General features: G+C 37.9%; 1 long non-coding RNA gene across 1 annotated transcript; it reads left to right on the top strand.

Moving 5' to 3' along the window:
• The first annotated feature begins 2817 nt into the window (after window positions 1-2817).
• On the top strand, window positions 2818-3505 carry LOC113761777. Its single transcript, XR_003467156.1, has 2 exons — window positions 2818-3034; window positions 3175-3505. It is a non-coding gene; the product is annotated as an uncharacterized LOC113761777 (long non-coding RNA).
• The last annotated feature ends 10250 nt before the right edge of the window (window positions 3506-13755 follow it).

Genomic DNA, 13755 nt, shown 5'->3' with positions numbered 1-13755 from the left:
GTTTTGTTGCATGGCTTTTGCCTCGTCTCTTGAACTTTCTTTGTGCATCTTGCACTACCTAATAAATTCAGTTCAATGGAAGAAACAGCCTGATAATTTCTTGTCAAACTTACCGCTTTGAACTAAATCGATAATTGTTTTATACACAGGTGAAACTCAAAATGCAGTTATTAAAAATAAATAAAAAAAAGGGCTCTCCAAATCCACCCTTACTTCCAAGTAGTGTGTGGAGAATTAGGAGGTAAATAATTTGTTCACAAAAGTTGGTCATTGGGTATGGATAGGCTGTGGAGCTAACAAAGATTACCAGTTTTATAAGATGATGATTAATGTCTATTCAGAGATAGCCAATGAATGGAATCGGGGCTGTGTTATTACAAGTTCAGCAAAGACGTATCTATCCGCAAAATGCAAGCCCATGCATGCCCGCTGAAATCACCAGCCAAATTTTCCTAATCGAAGTGTTCTTCCCGTTACTCTTTTTCTTTATTCTTTTGTCAAGTCAGAGTACGGTCAAAAAATTTTTCCGACAACCTGAAACTGCATTTCACAAGTGGTGAAAGGACTTGTGTAACTGTTGTGATTGTGTTTTCTGCTTCTGCAATCTCCTTTTTCTTTTTCCTTTTTGTTTTGTATATATACATATATATATATATGTATGTGCGTGTGTAGTCACTAGTCAGCACAAACGTCCGGGCAAAAGCAGAGACCCGGGCGGCAGAGGCATGCATGCATGCATGATGATTGAGACTAATGGTATTTGTACGAGCGGCCGATAGCAATAACCATCGACCGCGGCAAAAGGCTTCACAGGTTGCATGATTGAGGCCACAAAACATGTATTGTAAGTTTTATAACCATTGGTTCCACCAAGAATCTCTAGCAGTCCATAATCAAATGGCGGCACCTCATTAATAATGATTGAACTCAACCTTCCAACCTCCACCGCAGGTTGCATGTTTCCTCCTCGATCAACTACGTTTTGTGTGTGTGTTAGGGCATTTTGATGGGACAATTGCAGAATTGTCTAGAATTGTCTGTTCGTATCTCAAGAAACTGATCAGGTGGAGGTTGAAAAGATATAGTCATAGTGGTGACAAGATTAACGTGGAGTTATAAAGTTGAAATTCTGACAAAACAGAAAAGTTTCCATCACCTTTTATGGCTCACTTATCATCCTAATGAACATTCTAACTTTTAATTTTTAAACCTACCCCACCATATGTGTATATGTATGTATGTGTGTGTGTAAGGCTCATGGTCAACTTTTGCATTGTTGGAACTAGCCATTTTATGCAAGTGGATCTTTCCTTAATACTCCCTCCCTTTTTTTATAACTGATGTTTAAGATTTTGCACACCAATTAAAAAAAAATTTTCATTGCTTAAATCTGTATACTACTTTCCTTTTATACCCTCATTAATTGTCCAATTTACCCATGTTTTCTCTCACTAGAGTACTAAATGGTGCTGTTTTACTAGGCCAAAAGTAGTAATTAAGAACCCTGTATTGGAAAAGAGAGATAAAAGGGTAAAATTGTGAAAAAATAATTAATGTTGTATGGGGATAATAAAACGACAGATAAAAGTACACTAGAGCAAATTTCTTAAACGTCAGTTATAATAAAAGGGAGGGAGTACAAGATAACAATCACTCGGTGCTAGTAATTAACTGATTCATTGTGGGTTATGATCCCCGTGGTCCGGTCAACTCACAGAATCTCTGAGGAGCAGGAGCATGCATGCTAGACTTCATCATGATCAGTGCGGGCGGCATATGTGTTGCTCATTGTGGGCTGTTGCACCTCAAGGACATTGGACATCATCATGAACATGTTAATTGGTTTTTAGCACTTATGCATCCGTATTTATCATTTTTAATTGTTGTCCTTGCATTAATTGCTGCTTTTCACCAAGTTTTGAAGATTTTCTCCATGAAATTAAATCATTTGTACGTGATCGATTGATCTTCTCTCAAGTCTAATCAATCCAAAGATATCTCGTACCATTCAAAAGTAACAAATCAAGTTTGTCTCAAGAGTTGTCGACTTTCGGAGTTAAATTTGGGATTAAGTTTAATTAACGAACTTCAAAAGTCTGATAAAAAAAATTCAAAAAAAGTAACAAATCAGGGAGCTTAATGAATGCTAGAATGAAATAGTACACTTTCCATTAATTCCGCTGCTCTTTATTCTTGAAGTTTTCCACTTCCATGTACGTTTCACCTTTTCAAGAAAACAGCTCACAACTTAAAAAATGTGCAAATGAGAGATTGTACTACAAATATGAAAGCCCAAAATAGGAAAGAAATTGCTAATTAAGCTGATCTAATTTTCCAAATTAAGTTGTGGGCAGGATTACTTTTAAATGGCATGGTGATGGTACGTGGCATCCCTGCATAGTAGGAGCATACAGATAGAACCTTCCGACTTAACCGCAGTCAATTGCTTGGGATTACGAGGATACTTCCGTGTAAAAGGCAACGTCCCAGAAACCTGAAACACTCGGCCAAATGTCTCTTCTAGATAACAAGTCCTTGCTCACATACATATTTCATCCATTTTGACTAATCCATCCAATAGAGTATTACACCATTCATGAACCTTCTAGAGGTCTTCATAGTTCATATTATTCATCATAGTTGTAGTAGTCGTATTATTCAACCATGAAAAGGATAGGCCAAGCATTTTTCTAGCATTTGTCAAACAAATTCAGGGCCGTCCGGGTTACTTTCAGCATCCGGATAAACTACTACCCATCTCACATCCTCCCCAGCAAGCCCCTCTTCCTCTCCCTCCCTATAAATATACATATATATTGCCCTCAACAGTCTTCATATCTTTGCCTACCCTTCTTGGGAGAAGATAGATATATAGAATATTAGGCACTATCTAGCTATCACAAAAATGTCCAAGGTTAGCACCCTTTGCATCGTATCCCTTCTACTTTTTCTTACCCTATCTTACGCGGTTGCCCGGCCGGTGGCTACATTTCAGGACGTAACTCCGATGGAAACTCATCATGGTCATCGTGTGGTATGATGCATATCAACTCATCTGATGGTCATCTTTATTATTATTATTATTATTATTTGTTTCTGATTTTGGCTCGAGTACTGGTTCATACACATATTTTGATGCTAGTAATTAATCTGTGTCTTTGGTCTTGTACGTAGAATGATCATGTTGAGAAGGTAGATAAAGAGGAGAGTTGCGAAGGACTTGGAGAAGATGAGTGCTTGATGAGAAGAACACTGGAGGCTCATCTCGACTATATATACACGCAGGGGCAAAAGCAGCCCTGACGATATAGTATATATCTTTGTTCTTACTCCCTCATTTTTCTCATGTCTTATGCATGAGCATTTGTGCGTGTATATATCATATATGATCCTTCTACACATCATATATAGTCTCGGTTGTTTGTGATCAATGCGAATGTATCTTGGGTAACCGATAAACATTTGTGCTAGAAATATAATTCTAGCTCGTGATTTGCCTTAATTACTTGCCGGATTGGGATGCATGGTGCAAATTCAAAACTTGCTCATTAATTTGACTGTATAGGATATCAAAGCCACCTATCTGTTTTACAGGACTCTGATGCATCAACAGATTTATGTTGTTCTTTGATATGGGCAAAACCTCTGCATCTAATCAAGACGGCATACCTCGTGTTTCTCGTAGATCTACGGTCGGCATATATGATAATAATACTACAGTAATATTTTATCCAATTCCAACTCGGGTGATTATTGGCCAGGACCGCAAAAGCCCAGCAACAAGATATTTAGAGCTAGCGCCGAAAGCCAAGAATATATTCGTCAACTACAACTTTAATTACACATTGTCCTTTGCCATGGCATCCACTTTATTAAAATCTAACTGACCAAAGTTGAAAGCTTACCATTTAATGTGATGATACTAAGTAAAGACATTTCCTTCCACTAATTATTTTGGATCACGAGGCTCAAAATCATACTAGGAAACCAAATGATAGCCGTTCCAGCTAGTTCTTCCACTCACTTTGCCCCAACCAAAATTAATGCACCCAATACGCCTGGTGTGTAGTGTGGCTCGCTATGCCATGCTTTATCCCTGGCCATCACAAGACAAGCTAGCTTGCTGCCTTCTTAAAACACTTTCTTTTTTCTTTTTTTTTCTCCGATGGCAGTTATTTGGTTGGAATCAATGAGCTGAACTGAACTGCTATGCGTTGCTGTTCCATGTTTCTTGGGGGGGTTATGTTTTAATGCTCCAGACCGGCATCAGTGGACCGGATCTTTCGTGCTAAGGCTGACCTCATAAATTTATCCAATTCGTCTACTAAGCTGGAGCCTCATATTGCACAGCAACCCTAAAGTAACCTGTTTCATTTAATCAGAAAGAAAATTCATGGGACGCAGAACTCTGACTTCGAGCATTTGTACGAAGTTATTTTGTCCATTTTAATAGTCAGCTATAACACATCTCTGACAAATTGCAAAGGGACAAACCTTTTCTTCTTTCTTCATAACTTTGAACTTTCTAGAGATACAAAAGTTGAAAATTCTAGCATTTGCTAGAAAAATTTGGTCTCCAGGAGACAACTATTTTGCTATCTAAAGACTAAGAGCTGACGTTATCATTAAGGGGATGGATTTAATTTATATTAATTGGCAACAACCGGCGGGCGAGAAATGGTCACCAAAAAAAAATCTTAACAACTCTGGCCGGGCATATGGATTTATATTCATTGCATGGTTTGTTGTGCTGGTTATGCTACTACAGAAGGGCAAAATATTGGCCCATAACGTTGCATTAATTACAAGGATCTTGCCATCTTTGACTTTGATTTCCATGTTTGTAACTGGTGGCTCTTAGAAGTTTGAATTCAGCGTGGTCGTGGTTGTGGTTGGATGAACGAGAGAGCATGCGTTTGCGTCGTTCTTTATATTTACCGGTTCATGCAAGTCGATCAGCCATTGGTTTGCAGATGTGAGCCAGATCGATAGATGATCTCATGAGAGAGCATATATCAGTAAAAAGTAAATCGACATGACTCACTGACCAAGAAATAATAACTATTCATCTTCGACACAGATTTCGCCTATCTATTCGTCATCAATAATATTGGTTGAAAGGGTCAAGTAGCTGATTAGGTCAATGAGCAGCGAAACGTTTTTCCTTTCTTATTAGAAATAGAATGGGTAGACAAGCTTCGCCAATAGCAAAAATTCTTGGTTCTATGACTCTTCTTAATTTCGATAGAAAAAAAGTAGAAGAAATCTTCATCCATAAGGAAAAAAGAAGCAGAAGACTTCTTCTTTCTTGGAGATTGAAATTGACTGGTCATCAGTGAACGTATTACAGTTCTAAGTAATCATATACATATGTCAATTACTTTGGTTAAACAAGACGTGAAGAAATCTAATGGCCGGCGAAACTTTAATCCCACAATCATTCATTCATTTGCCTGATATCCGCATAGGTCAATGTGTGAGCAGGTGTAATTCAAATAATTTCTTCTCATTCTAATTAGTCTTTTTCCTTTTTCTTCCTTTTTTGGGTGCCTGGTAAAATTCCGGATATGAACAATGGGCCTGTAAACGACGTTTTCTTTTGCCTGGTAAAAAAAATAGCCTTCATTGGCATGATATTTTACCAACAACAGGTAAACTACCCTACTGCTTATTGCCTTATTCTTACCTGCCAATTGTGTGGTCTCTTCTCCATCATTTTTCTTTTAACCAAAAAAAAAAAGCAAAATTTACCCCAAGCATAAGTACAGCTGTAGATGTATAATATAGTCAGTCAGGTTAACATCTTTAAACAAGTATCTCGTAATCCTTGGGGTTGGCCAGTGATCAAAAAAGACCGTTAGAATCTTTTCTGGTGTCAGATTTGGGGTTGAATTCTTTATATGATAGTTGATGCAAGGAGGAGTGGAAAGGAAAAAATGAGAAAAAAAGCGAGTATCTTATTCATCATCGTGGACGATGCCATCAACATATAGTTGAGTGTCGAAATTTGTACGTTAATTAAATTTGGAGGGTTAATTAGTTTCTCATGATTCCAATTAATTAAATTTTAATATAAATAAAAGGAAAAATCTTTCATGAATATTTGCGCAAAAACTTTTATAGACACCATAGGTCGATATTTGTGCTAAGCTGTGTTTATACATCAAACTTTAGGGATAATCACACTGAATGCTGATTCCCATTGATCGTGTGAATAATTATAAATTCTTTTCCTTGAGAAACACTTTAGTGCCCGACAATTTTAATTCATTAAAGGGTTAATCACACTTTGCCCCCTGAACTTTAGGATAGTTATACTTTACCATCTTTAATCTTTAAAAATAAACACTTTAGCCCCCATGAAGATTAGTCAATATTGGAAATTTTAATTCCATAAAGAAAAAAGCGAGTATTATGAGAACATTTCTCTTTTGTTGCTAAAATTATTTATGTTTACTATTAATTAGGGGTGGGCAAAATTATCCGCTAACCTGAAAATCCGTCATATCCGATCCGAAATTAGGATATCCAATTTTTATTATTTGATCGGGTCAAAATAGGGTCGAGTACCCGCTAAGATGCGGGACGGGTTAGGGTTACATAATTGAAAACCCGCGGGTACCCGATCCGCCCTGCATATATATATATATTTTTAATTTTATTTTTATACACACTATAAAATAATAAGTTAGAACTTAAAAAGTAATTTTATTGAACAAATTGCATTACAAATATGAGAGATTATAGTTTATTTACAATATTCATTTGTAGATATCATGATCTTATATTTTTATAGAAAAAAGTTTAATTAAAGTGGAACATTTATATTAAAAATTATGCCCCTTATTTCAAACTTTTATTGATATTAAATTCTTTTAAATTTTTTTTCTTTATCTTATATTCTCTTCACATGCTTTGTTTCTTGGTGGGAAACTTTTTTTTAGAAAAAAAAATTTATTAAATCTTAGATGAATGTGTAAAATATAAAATTAAATTGGTATAAATCATTTTTTTAAAAAAAATTAATGATAAATGGTGTGGGAGTGGGTACCCCGCTGACCCGACCCTATCTCAGTGGGTACCCTATAATCGGGTACCCGCTGATATGTGGGGTGAGTAAGGGTCAGAAAATGGTTGACCCGCAAGGTGCTGGTCAGGTCAGCCAAATGGTAAATGGGAGCGGATATCCGATCCGCATCCACCCCTACTATTAATGTTAGTTTTTTGCCCAAAAAAGCTGAAGTTTGATTTAATATATATTTTGCCTCCTCTAAATTTAAAAATAAGGCATATTGGCCCTTTTTAACAAATTTGCTTAAGTATTTAATTTTTGACTAGTTTTAAAAAAATAAATGATGATAACATTATTGTAACAGTTTACTTAAACTAAAATAATAAAAATTTAATAAAATAACAAGTTTAATAATACCCTTTTTTCCAAAATTTTTCTAAATGTATTTATTGTTTTCATTGAGTTATTTATCCTTGTTATATTTAAAGTATCCAATAAGAAAAGTATTAAGAATAATAAACTAAATGTAAACCTTTTTTTTTACCTTTATTAGTTTGATTTTTTTTTTTGTACAGTAGATATTACATAGAAGATGTATATCTTTTAGCAATAAAATGAGTTATAAATTATAATCTCATAAATAAAAGGACAATAATTTGCACTCACTTTTTTTTTTTGGCATTCCTAACTTTGACTAGTTTTATGGGGGTAAAGTGTATGTTTTAAAAGTTCAGCGTAGTAAAGTGTGACTACCCCCAAAGGTCAGAGGAGCAAAGTGTGATTAATCCTTTATGTAAATATTTTCTGGATTTATAGCACTAAAGTATGAAATATCTAATCAATCTAATTATCACCGTATTTTAGTAACTAAGGTTAGAACTTAATCGACTTCAACCATTTATCTTTTTTCCAAAGAAAGAACACACACCCCCAGTTGGATTAGAACGCCCAGAAAGTACACCATTTATCTATTAAGGATGTTGCTGCGGTATGTTTACATGTCAAAACAGAGGTGTGGAAAGTTAATGGAAAAGACATTCAAGCATTTTGGGCCACAAACGGTAGGGGAAGTGTGTTGGGCGGGCACGTGGAAAGGGCTTTTGTGACGTGCAACCGGAAGATCTATTGGGGGTTGAAGGGGACTCCAGCCGGGCATGTGAAATGTGGAGGGGCCGAAATGAAGCAACCGGGAAAGTGAGGGTTTGTACGCGAAAGTAGGGCATGGAAAAAAGGCGCGAAGCTTACTGGATAAGCTAAAGAGTGCAGGCGTATTAGAAAGGAAAAAGCGCCAAAAGCTGAGCAGGAGGAATAGCAGAAGATAGGGATTTGTTATGGAGCTGGCGGCGGAAATAGATGCTTCGGATATGCAGTGGGACAGTGAAGGAGAAAGCGAAAATGTAGTATCGCCGATGCATGAGAGTGGAACACCTTCGAATTTTAAAAGTTGCAGCAGTGAACGGAAGGCCATTCGTCGGACGGCGGAAACAATGGTAGTATCGCTGATGCATGAGAGTGGAACACCTTCGAATTATAAAAGTTGCAGCAGTGAAAGGAAGGGCATTCGTCGGACGGCGGAAACAATGGTAAGCCACTCAACTCATTCCGTGAGAGTGGAACACCTTCGAATTATAAAAGTTGCAGCAGTGAAAGGAAGGGCATTCGTCGGACGGCGGAAACAATGGTAAGCCACTCAACTCATTCCGTGAAGAATATGGTGGATTGGATCTCGGATGAGCAGCGGCAGGCTGTCAGAGAGTTTGGATTCGGGTCAATTTTGAATGTGAAGGGAGTAGAGGTTGACGAAGAGATGTTGAAGTGGCTGCTGGATAACTTTGATGTAGATCGGAGGACACTGAACGTTCATGGGTACTGTCTACAGGTGACAGCCGAGGATGTGGAATGTGTACTTGGTTTGAGCAGCCGTGGGAAAGATATTGAAAGCGAAAAGCGAAGGCAAGAGATGGATACAGAGTTGGAAAGAGAATTGAATATCAGAATAAATAGCGGTGAAATTGTAGTGGAGGAATTGAGGCACAGTATATGTAGTTTGCATAACGAAGGCTTAGAATTCAAAGTGAAGTTCGTATTGTTTGTTGTTGGTAGGTTGTTAGCACCAAGTTTGGATGACAAAGTGAGCCGGGCTCTGGTGGCTGTAGTGGCTACAGAGGAGAATATGGAAAATTTGAACTGGTCGGAATTCATACTTGACAATTTGGTGAAGAGCATCCGTGATAGAGACGGCAACGGAATAGCGGGATGTGCACTTTTCTTGATGGTATAAGAAAGACGCACCATTTTGTATTAGAGATAGGAATTGCTGGAATAATGAAATTAAACTTTGATAGAAAAGACCCGTAAATGATGGTAGGCGTTTTTGTCCGTGCAGATTTACTATCTGGAACGATTCTATATCGAGGGTGAGGACGAGTTTCGCAAGTTCCAGCCGAGAGGGCCGAGGCTAAGATTTTGGGGAAGGTACGAGATTAATGAAAGCGTGCGAATATTGAGGAGGAATCACATATTTGAGGGGGAACAGGTAATGTAAAATCCTTTCGTGTGAATTGTTGTTGAAATTGCAATCTGCATTTTGTGACGTTACTAGTAGTACAAAACTGAAGGGTTGTAGTGACAGGGCAATGTGCAGTTTTACAATAACATAAGCTGTAGAGAAGACATTGATAGAAGACTGATTGAAATTGAATGTGGTAATAAAGATGTGAAGGATAGTATTGGTAGAATGGAAGCAATGATTGAATGTCGTTTTGAAAGGCTGAGGAGCATGTATGAAAGTGTGATGAACGTGTGCAAAACAAACCGGGCACTTGGTGTGGAGGGTGGGCAGAAGGACGATTGGCGCGGTAATGTTAAAAGAGGGAGTGAGTTACATAAATTTAGTCCTACAACGCCAGATTTTAGGTCCAAAAGCAGGAGTGAAAATGATAGAGTGACTACGAATAGTACTGTAATGGGTGAAAAGAGTGCATCGAAAATTACAAAGTGGAGGAGTAGAAAGAGACTAAGGATGGACAATACGGAGAAGCCTGTGGGGGAAGACAAACAAAACAGAAGGCAAGGTAAAAGAATAAAGGTATGCATCGGTTTGTGCCAAGGTATTTGTAGCATTAGAAAAGTAAAGTATAAATTGTAGTTTTATGTACAGATGGATAGCAGTGTGATGAACAAGTGTCAAACGAAGATCGTTGCTTTATTGGCAAAGGTGAGTATTCCAACGTTCCAGAATTACTAAAGTATGGGAAATTATAGACAATGAAAGATGACATATTTTTGTGGTAGCAGGAAACGAGGCTGGCATCTATCGGGGAAAAATTGAGTGAGGGACGAGCAAAAATACTGAAGTTCTTGTTTGACACTCAGCTGTCGCAAGGGTATGTACTGGAACATGGATTTGTTAAATCAACAGTTCTATTTTGTTTTATCCTTTATTTGAAATTGCAATGGGAAAGGGGACAGAAAAGTATTTGCAATTATAAGGTTGACTGAATATGTAGTATGATTATCCCCATAGGGGAGAGGGCATAGGAACGAAAAGCTTCGAAGCAGTTAAAATTGGTTTACAAGTGAGCATAAAACTTACAATTTGTGTGCTGTCAATCATGCCACCTTATATAAAAAGCAAGGGTAGGTAACATGGTTGCATATAGAATAAAAGGTGAGTATTCCAGAAGTTTGAGAATGGAAGTACAATGATAACTGAATGACCCTTATGGTGAGTACATAACCGCCTTAGGCTAACTGAATGACCGTAAGGACCGATTGGGTCATTGAAACCGTGATTGCTGGTTGTATTAGTGAGGAAGAGCGAACCTACTCTGGCCGTTTTAACTCGAGTGATTGAAAATGATGATATCAAGTTTGTAGATTATGAAACTGTAATACACATAGGGAAAAGATTAATGTACGCTGTTGTAATGACAGGGAAGTACTGGTGTCAATTAAGGGGCAGACAGCAAGTCGGGATGCAATGGGGTCCTTGCTTCCTGAAAAACCCATGGCATGTGATGTGAGTAAATTGAGGGATTGAAATTGGGTGGTGTTGTGTGGACTGTTTCATGGAGGACGAAGTGATGTGAGTTGAGTTTGGTGCAGATAATCAATTGCTATTGTGCGATGAAAACAGCAAGGCAGCAAAGGCGTCTTGACGATCATTCAATGCGATGGTGGTTCATGCCAACTTGGTTTCAGGTACAAGTGTTCGGCCAAAGTTGGGGGGTGTGAGTACGTACATTAATATTAAAATGTCATATTTGACTGTCGTGTTGTAGCAAGAGATTTTGGAGTTCAACAAATCAGCAGACGAGCTGTACTGTACATATCTACAGGAATGTAAAGTAGGAGGTAATATAAAAAAGTGTGAGAAGGTACGAGCAGCTACTCTGTTATGTAGCAAAATGGAATAGATACAGATGCCATGATGATGACTAACTAACCGCTGCTATGCTTCAGATATTCGTGCCAATGTGGCACGATGAGCATTGGTATATGTGTGTGGTGGACATGGGAAGCGAAGAAGTATTAATTTATGATTCAATGAGAGGAGACGAGCAAACGGATATGAATAGGCGCAGCTCCGTGGAGACAGTGGTAAACTAAGTCGGTTTGTCAAACATTTCATGAACACGACCATCACCTTTACAATTGGTGGCAGTAAACTTAAAATTGCATATGTTTTTCTTGTATGGCCGTCAGATTGAAAGGTTGGAAGCAGCGCTGACTTATGGTTTGGAGGGGCAGTATTCGTCATGCCTTTGGCTGTACAAAATAAAAGCTGCAGCCACATGTCCACAGCAACGGAATGCGTAAGTTGCACCTGCATAGTTTTGGAAGTTTTTTCCATAGTTCAGCAATGGTTGTGTCTAAATTTGTGGTTATGGTTTGTAATGCAGGTGGGATTGTGGGTTATTGATGCTGAAGTACATGGATATGTTATCAAGTGGAATTGGAAGCTGGAAATGGAATCAGGTAAGCAAAAAGGAATGGCGTCGTGTGCTGTAACAGTAAGTGTGTTTGCTTGCTTTGGTTGCGAACGATGGAGATAGTAACAAATTTATCGGCGCAGTACAATTCGGAGCAGGAGCGGCGCAAAGTAGCACTGTGTTTGCTTCTGGATGATGCCAACGTTGTCCGTCATCAAATTATGCGGAAAGCGAACATCCACGGGAGGTTGGAGATGAATAAAGTTGAGGTTGGATGAAGGTGGCAAGATAGAGAGACAAAGTTGGGGAGTGTGTCAGTTTAACGGAAGAAAGCCTTAAAGAGCTACTGTTTTATGAACTACGGGTCTATTTTTCTGGTTTTCGATAAATGAATTTGTATTTGAGGAACTTGTGTACTGGTGCCCGTATGAAGGAAGAAAGGCATAAAGAGGTTGACTCTTATAACACAACGCCTTCAACTAAATTTTGTGTGATACAAAAATTCATTATTCGCACTCTATCCTAGAATAAATTTCTTAATGCACTGCAAAGCTTTGTCGGTGGCCCTGTGTCATGTACTTTATGGGATTTCCAGGAAGTTGACAAATCAGAAAACTGGGCTTTCTTCCGTTCTTCACCCATAATTCATCAATAACTAATATTTTTCCTCTCTTCACCCATAATTCACCCGTAATTCTCTTGTTCAGTTCTTCACCCATAACTAATATTTTATATAATTATAATTATATACTTTATTAATATTATATACACATATATATTATACAGGATAATTTCACAAACCTCCCCTGAAATACCGTTTGAAAAAATGGGAAACTGGATAATTTATGGAGGAAAGCCATAAAGAGCTGGTGTTTTATTAGAGAACTGATTTATTTTATTATTTTTCGAGAAATAAATTTTTTTTATGGAAAAGGGTACTCTGTTTATATAATGGAGAAAAACCATTATTGGAAAACGAGTTTTTATATATTTTATCCGATAAATAAATGTATTGGTGGAAAAATGGGTGCTTTGTTCTTATAATGGAGGGAGGTCATAAAGAGCTGGTCTTTTATGGGAAAGTGATACATTCTGCTGTTATACGCAAACCAGAATATAATAGAAGTATTTGCTGCAGGAATCATAGAATCCAGCCAATTACATTTTCTAATTGAAACCGTTCTATCCTATCGGCGCATCGCTTGCACTGTCTACACAAACAGGCATTATCTGGGCAAACCACGAACTTCCCATGAAGTTTCTCCTGTTTCAATATTCCAATAATAGACTGAACCATTTTCTTCATGCAAGACAACCTTCCAGCCTGAAGTCACATCCAAAACAAGGGGTATGTCCAAGCTGCTGGGTATGTTTCCTGTTGCGTCAAACCATTAGCATGATGGGAAACATCTGTGCCTGCATCATGTGCATCCCTTCAATAACGTATTCCAATTTGTCCAACGAATGCATGAATACAGGCCCACTAAAGTATTGTAAGTTCTCCAAGCCTGTCAGCAGCTTAGACATCCCCATTCAAAAGTGAGACAATCTTAAGCTGCTAGTCCAGCAGCTAATTTTCACTATCCAATGACATATTGAACCAGGGGTTAGGTAAAGGAATACATTACTCATACAGACTTGGTGTTGGTTAACAGATTCCATTGCTGGACTTTATTTTGGTACAGACGCAAAGCAAGGAGCCTAGCTCAATTAATGTCAACCATTGCTCCCTGACGCACTGTTAGTATTGCAGGTATCTGAGAGGTTAACTAGGCGGACAGATTTAGTGAGTGAAATTTAGATCCTTAA

The sequence above is a fragment of the Coffea eugenioides genome, chromosome 2 (assembly GCF_003713205.1).
Source record: "Coffea eugenioides isolate CCC68of chromosome 2, Ceug_1.0, whole genome shotgun sequence".
NCBI lineage: Eukaryota > Viridiplantae > Streptophyta > Magnoliopsida > Gentianales > Rubiaceae > Coffea > Coffea eugenioides.
Note: the sequence above shows the minus strand (reverse complement) of the source record. Positions and strands in the feature narration are given on the sequence as shown.